We start from the raw sequence: 7,831 nt of genomic DNA, 5'->3' as shown, positions 1-7,831 counted from the left end.
CTGACATTCACTAAGTGCTAAAGCCTTCCATGGTGACTGGTGGCACCGCTGTGAATGCCTTGTTTGAGCAATGATTTATTAAGCCTTGCAGTTACCGTTTTGTTTTTTTTAAAACTTTTAAAAACAGTGTTAATTCATGATCATAGCTCTATAATTCCGTTGGTAGTTGCCTAGGGAACAAAGATCATGACCTGATTACATTCAATTTGGGCAGAGAATAATCCATTCAGTAAACAGAAATACATGGTGCTTTAAAAAGTTAAACCCCATAAAGACAAGAAAAACTCTGAGAAAAAAAGGTGATGGGAAAAGGCAAGACAGAAAATTGTGGAAAAGGACAATTCTTTAAGATTTATTTCCAAGAGCCACCAAGCTACCATCTCAGAAGAGAAACCCCCACCCTACTTCACTGGCGTATTGAAAGTAATAATGAGCAATAAAAAAGAAAGTCATAATAAATGGATGAAAGGGGAAATAAGATAGCAATCTCCTTCACTTCATAACTGGTAATTTGCATCGGCAGGGTCAGCTGGGTGCCTGCAGTTACACTGTAGGGGATTGTCACCGTGGGCATTGCACCTTCCGCCTTGTCTCAGCTCAGCAAGAATTTGCTTTCTCTTTCCTGCCTCGGGCATTGAAAACCAGCCTGGATTTTGGGCTGCAGAGGGAGACCTGGAGAGCCTCTGGAGAGCAGAATGGAGCGGCCCTGAGGTCAAGCTTTGCTGCTTTGAACCTTTAGGCTCTCAAGCCCCACGAGTGAGCGTGGGAGCCCCCAGCCCAGAGCTGCTCAGGTACCGCTGGTGTCCCAAAGGGCTGTCAGAGCATGCAGGAGGGGGGCAAGGAATTGGGGAGCACCTGGGGCTGGTCCTGGGGCAGGTACCAGGCTCTGGACACTAGGGAAGGGCCACCAAGCTGGTGTGCCCAGCGCAGCCACAGCGGGGTAGGACCAGGGTGGGGAGACCTGGGACCATTTAAAGGCTGAGTCAGAGCAAGCAACAGGGATCTTGTCCTTGTCCTCTTCAGCCAGGAGTGGCCTGGGGGCATCCTGGACTTGCCACAGCCCTGGCAAACCAAGCCTCTGCACGCTCTCCTGTTCCCTTTTGAATCCATTTGCACACTTGAACTCTGCAGCAGAGGCAGCCTCCCACACCATGGTAATGCACAGTCTGAAGAGTGCTTCCCATCGTTTTAAACCAGGTCCAGCCCTGTGGTGCTCTTTGAAGCTCTGCTCTAGGAAATGAAAATATTCCTTCCCTTTTTCCCCTCTTAGCAACCCCTTACCAGGTCCCTTCCCTGTGGCCCTGCCAGGCTATGGCATGCACTGAGTCTCCCCCATGGGAGCTGCTCCATCTCCCTGCTCAGCTGCTTCTCTGCCTCGCTGCTCTGTCCTCTGCGAGCTGCCCTAGCCGTGCTCGCACATCACAGCAATCCCAGCAATTCCTTCATAATGCCCTTTTCTGTTGGTTACCAATGCAGAGTGTGCAGACAAAGCACCCGCAAGGACTCCAGCATCTCTTTCCGGAATGACAAATCTCATTTAGAGCCCATCGCTGTGTACACATAGGATTACTTTTACATTGCCTTGAATTTCATTATATTGAATTGCATTTGATGTCTATCTGCTCAGCTGCTTGACATCGTGTGATTCCTTTCCAGCTCTTCACAGTCAGCTTTAGATTTGACCGTCGAAACGCTCTCTAGCATGAGCAAGATCTGCTGTCTTTTATGCACGTATTGACTTGCACAGGTCTGGCACAGATCCTGTCCATTTATTCCTACCCTTGTCTCCTAACTTTTAAGCAGTTAGTTTACAAGCAAAACCTCACTGTTAATCCACATTAACGTCCTGAAGAGCTTTTGGAGAGAGATTTTGTCAAAGTTTTGCAAAAATCTGTGTTTATATATCATCTGATTCACCATTATTTACATCTTCCATGTAATTCTAGCAAGACTTCCCTCCCCCAACCTGTGCCGGACGTTGTCTCAGCATTGCATGTTTATTCATACATGTTCTAATGCTGTTTTTTCTTCCATCTTTCAGCAAATTTGCCTGGTACCAAAGCCAGGTTTAAGATCCCAGCGTTTCCTGGATCCCTGTGGAGCCCTTCCTAAAAATTAGCCTGGCGTTTGCCACCTCCCTCTCTGGTGCTGGGGAGGTCGGGGACCTGCTGCCTGCGTCCCGCTGCGGGTGCGGGCTCTGCCCCGAGCGTGTGCCAGCCCAGTCCCCCGCCAGCCACAGCGGGTTTCCAGGAGGCTTCCTGCTTCTGATGGGTTTGCAAAAATACACTGGTGTTAATTGTTATGTGGTAAGCAAATTAATGCTCAAAATACATTTTAATCTGTGTGAATGAGGTTTTTAACTTGCTGGGGGTTTTGCATGTTGCTGGTTTCCTGGTTGGAAAAAGAAAATGCGAGGTTTTGAAGAGTTTTTATTTTGTTTCATTTTATTCATTTTAGTTTTACTGTTTATTTGTATTTTGGCTAGCTTGCTTTGCTGTTAAACCATCCTCCTGCAGGTTCACCGTGGTATTGCATGGGGTTCTCTTTTGCTAGGCGCCACACATCCACACTGGCTAGACGGTATCTCCCAGTTGTTGGCAAGTATTTTCCTCTGTATTTGATTTTCACTTCTTCCAACCAGTTTCTTTATTTTATGTAGTTCCTTCTGGCAAGGATAGGTAAGCCTGCAGGGGTTTTTCACCCTTGACTACACCAGTTTATGGCTCAGGGGATGCCTCTTCTTGTGGTTCTCTGACTGGAGGCTCCAGATGCACCCATTTAGGATGGCTTTGCTGTGACACTTCCCCGCCTCAGGTCTCCCCAGGCAGTGGTTTCTTGCTCTCACAGCCTCGTAGCCTCCCTTAGCATTTTGGGGGTATTGTCCCCATCCTCTCTGGGTGGTTCATAGGCAAGCCCTAATGCCCTCCTCTGTTCATCCGCTGTGTTTCGTGGTCCACTCCCTGTGGATTCTTTCGGATTCCTGATGCATGTAGCCATTTTCCTCCCTTGAGCCAATGCTTCCCCTCGCCCTGCTCACACAGCAGCCCTCCACCAGCTTCTTCTCGACCCTTGTCCCTGGGCTGACCCCATCACTGCACCCTGGGGTTTCCCAATGCCTTATCCTCATCTAAAACAGGCTGCTCTCCTCTCCCCGCCGGGACCGCAGCCATCACAGAGCGTTTGATCTTGTCCTGGCAGCCTGCTTTTTTAATGTCCCTTTTTTCTGACTTTTCTCATTCCTTTATTGAAGGGACAGAGTTATGCATTTACCTCTGGATCATTCCCCACCCCACTGCCCACTCATCTCACCCACTGTCCTCGATTTAAAACCCCTCCTATGATGGTGTTCATTTTAAGGGCTAGTGCCCCGGCTCTGTTTTCCTTTAGCCAGAGCTCATCTTTCCTGGAGATGCTCCCTCTATCCCAAAAGTTTCTCTAGTTTTTTTCTAGGCCAAAATCCAACATAGCCAGCAACCTGCCCACCCTTGCTGAGCCGGTGGCAGTGCCTGCCCTGGATCCAGCTTCCACTAAAGGAGTGTTTTAGGTGAATTTTTAACTCTCCCTTGGTCTTGGAAGAGGGAAATGTCTAAACTTTTAGGACAAGACCTGTCTCCCTCTGGCCTTTGTGTGCTGAGGATGGTCTGTGCTGCTGGGCCCGCCGGGAATGTGCAGGCAGCTGGGGTGGCAACAGAAAGATCCCTGTCTCCTCCCTTCAGGGATTTCCTTGGTGTCGGCTCAGTTGTGTCTCCCTTATCTCACCCCTCGCTTCCCAGCACGGCTGCCAGCAGCCCAAGCACGTGACTTATCAGATTTACGTGCTGGCAGAGAGCTATGAGCTTGACAGAGCACCCAAAGCTGCCAGTTCTTCAATTGCTCTTAATGAAATGAGGCTATTCCTTTGCATTTACACACCTCTCTGATCCTGAAGTGAAGTGATGCCTCTTGCGCAGTGGTGCTACAGTCCCGGGAGAGGCCTCGGGAGCCTTTCAGCTCCAAACCACCAGTTCCAATCCAGCAGCTGTAAGAGGTGCTGGCTGTTGGCGCAGGAGGGCTGCCTGCACGCCCACGGGAAGCGGCCACGGGGACACCGGCTGCCTCTCCGGGGAGAAGAGACAACCAGCCTGCCCTCGGGCAGCAGCTGGGCAGTGCCGGCAGAGCCCGGTCTGCGCTGCCTCCCCAGCTCCATCCGCCACTTCTCCAACTGCAGCAGGATGCTCAGCCGGGCACGGAGGAGCAGTGGTAGCAGATGTTTCCAGCCATGTCTCCCCATGCCGGTGGTGCACCAGGGTCTATCAAGGGCGCTGAGTTCTGTAACCCCCAGGAGGGACACAGGGACAGAGCAGGGACACCCTGGGAACACTTTGCAGGAGGCTGGTGCAGCCAGAGACCGTGCCAGCTCCCTGCAGAGCTCTGCCAGGGAAATCGCAGTTTGATGAGGGCAGGGATTAGGAAGAGCAGCAGGGGATCCTGGAAAGCTTCCTCCCCTGCCAGCCTTCCCAGTGCACGGAAATCTTCCTGTGGCTGAGCACTGCAGGGGGAGTCCGTCTTCCCTGCACATCTCCCCGGAGCAGAGGGCCGTGCCGAGCCCCTGAGCACCGGCTAAGAGCTGGGAGACTCCAGCCTGGCAGCCAAGGCTGGGGGGCTGCAGGCTGGCATGCCTTGGGGGGCCAGGGAAGAGGGAATCCACCCCCAGAGGGGAAAGAGCCCAAGAGATCTGGTCCTTGCCCCAACAAGCACCCACACCTGGGCAAGGCAGCAAGGTCGCTTCATTGCCCCCGGGGCGTGGGGGAACAGCCTCTCCTCCCCAAGCCCCCGTGGTGGTCTCGCAGGCAGGCTAAGTCGAACCTCTTCACCACTTCACTGGTGCTGCAGGTGCCAGGGAGGACGAGCTGCAGCAACCCTCAGGGTCTTGCTTGGGAAGCGACAAGGACACATCTTTCCCTGGAATAAGACCAGATGGGAACCCCCCCTCCCTTCAGCTTTTATGCAGCCAATGTTCCCAAGAAAAATGGTTGTTCCCAGCCCGCCTGGCTTTGCAGAGCAGATCCCTCTGCCCGTGGCCAGCAAGGATTTGAGCATTTGTGTGCACGCACGCACTCCCCTTCTACAGCAGCAAACACTTGACGTTGGGCTGCTGCTAACGCCCGGCAGCAGGGCGGGAGGTTGTGTGGCCATGCGTGCTGCTGGCGCTGGGAGACAGGCAGGAGCAGGGCTCTTCTTCTGGCGAGCCGGGGGGAGCAGAAGGTGCTGGATCCGCTCCCCAACTTTCATGGGAACCATCTTCCCAGCATTACCCTCCTGGGTGGTGGTGCTCGAGGGTAAAAAATGCCAGCCCCAGGATTGCACCATCCAGCACTGCAGCAAAGTTAAGGAGTGGGAAGAAACTAGGACAAAATGGGAAACGCTCTCAGCAGAAGTCGGTGTGTTTGTCCCTGGCCCAGCAGCTCACGGGATGTGGTGTCCAGGGGAGCCCTCACTGCACGTCCCCGAGCCACTGGCTGCCCTGGAGGAAGGTGCCGCCGGGCATTACGGGGTGTCTGCCCTGCTCACACTCCCTCCTGCCCTGCTCACACTCCCTCCTGCCCTCGCAGGGAGCAGCAGGGCAGCAGGAGGCTAGGATGGAGGGCAAGGAGCAACACAGGCGGTGACACAAAGATAGCGGTGGTGAACGCCAGCCAAAGTCCTTGCCCAGATACTGCCCTGGGGCGGCAGGGCCGTGGGGAAGGCAGAGGAACCGAAGGAGAAATTATTTAGCAATCTTCCCCTTCCCAACATCTGCATTTTGCTGCTGGCTGCAGGAGCTGAGATGAGGAGCTAGCGCACCCTGCGTGGGTCCAGGCCACGCGTTCAAGCTGGCATGGCTGCGCCGGGGACTCGCCGGCACGTGCCCCCCGCGGCTCCTCTGCCAACCCGTCCTGCATTTTGGATGTTGTTGGGATGGTGAAGGGGAGGCGTTGCCTCAACGGGCAGGTAAGATGGTTTCCTGACGCCAGCCAGCACCTTTAAAACAGGTTTAACCCTGAAACCAGGTATGGGGTGGGCAGGGCTGGGGTTTCTGAACCAGGCAGATGGTCTGAAACAGCGTGATGGGCATCCCTGCTGCTGGTGATGGGGTGGCCCCAGCAGCTGCCCCCTGGGAATAACCCCTAGGTAGATGCAGGGTGATGACAGCCAACAAGGAGAGGTGGTGGAGAACAGGGTGATCCAGTGATCTCAGGGACACCCAAGCCACCGGCCGGTAGCAGCAATGGGGTTGGCAGGCTTGGCCTGCCAGCACAGGGGCTGATTCCTCCTTTCAGATGCTGATGAGACAGTGATGGGAGATCTCACAGAGGGACATGCCCCAAACAAGCGCTCCCTAGCTGCCTCATACCCCGCTGCCCTTTTCTGGCAGCGTCCTGTGGGTTTCTCCTGTGTCCCTGCTCAGTCCACCACGCTTCCCATCCCGGGTGCGAGCTGAGTCACCGCGATGCCACTGCGCCTCATTGCAACATCTCCCTCTTCTGTTCTAGGAGCCATGAGGAGCCTGTAAATACTTTCTTTGGCAAGACTTTTGTTTTGATCTAATCGCTCAGCTTCCTTCAAAGGCAGGCACAGAGAGGAACTGCATGAGGCAACAGGGGAGGTCACGGGGAGAGCTGAGGCGGCTGTAATTGGGGAGGATCAAACCCAGGCTCGAGCAGGGGTGCGGACGGGCGGCTCAGCCTGGGCTGACATGAGGCTCCGGCGTGTCACCGCGGGCACCGACTGTCCCAGATCCTCCCCAGGACCATAGTCACCTATGACTATGCAGCTGGTTGCAGGCATGACCTGAGATGGGCCCAGGGTCCCCACGCTGCGGTGAGCGCTGGGGTGCAGACCCAGGGTGAGACCTTCATCACGCCATTCCCGTTGCGTTTGCAGCAGGGTGCTGTGCAACGTGGTGACACGTGATGGGGGAAGGCAAATGGAGAGATGATGAGCCCTCAGCCAGACCACGCTCGGTGAGAAGGCACGCGCCATCCCCACGCCCAACCAACCTGCATTATTCACGTTTCAAAGTGCACGTGTGGCTCTGCTGAGGGATGGCAACTCGCTGAGCCAGGTTGGCTCCTTGCTGCCCCTGAGCCCTGTAATGAGCTTTGCTGGATGCCGCTAAGTAGATGAGTGCGAGCAGGAAAGCTTTGCTGTGGTCTGGTGGCTGCTCAGTTGCCCCTGGCAGACAGGCTTCGGTGCCGCTGGTGTCTTGAACGAGCCAGGGGAGTGCAGGGACACGGCTCCCAGCTGTGGCTCTGCAGACGGTGCCGGGTCTGTGCATCTCCCAGTGCAGCCCCGTGGGAGATGGGACCTGAGCCCAGGCCAGCCAGTGGGGATGCTTCTTCTGCAGCCAGCCCGTCCGGGGCGGCAGCAGCAGCAGCAGCAGCACTCTCCAAGCAGAGCATGGCCGGCAGGGAGAAACCCAGTGGGCGACTGTTATGGGGCCAGACCCACGGTTGTAACTCACTCTGGGTGCCCTGGGAAGCCAAACCTCAGCTTTTGCCAGTGACAGGAGCAAAGCCACCCAGGCAGTGAGCGCGGTCCCCCCTTCCAGCTCAATGGGTCCCGGCAGCGCAATCACGGGGCGTCGCTGTCCGTACGTGGCTATTTTTAAAGCTGATATTGCTGCTTCCCTCTCTCCCTTACTGAGACAGCTTCACTCTTGCCCTGGTTCTCTTTCTTAGTTTATTTTCTCCTCTCCCAGGGGTCAGCCGGAGCACAGCGGATGACTACGAAACCCTACGCTGATAGAGGTGAAAAGGTCACAGGAGAAAAGCATGTCCAAAGCAGTCACGCTCAAAGCCATCACTGCAGC

The sequence above is a fragment of the Mycteria americana genome, chromosome 12 (assembly GCF_035582795.1).
Source record: "Mycteria americana isolate JAX WOST 10 ecotype Jacksonville Zoo and Gardens chromosome 12, USCA_MyAme_1.0, whole genome shotgun sequence".
NCBI classification, from domain to species: domain Eukaryota; kingdom Metazoa; phylum Chordata; class Aves; order Ciconiiformes; family Ciconiidae; genus Mycteria; species Mycteria americana.
The sequence above is the reverse complement of the archived record's forward strand: the minus strand, read 5'-3'. Positions refer to the sequence as shown.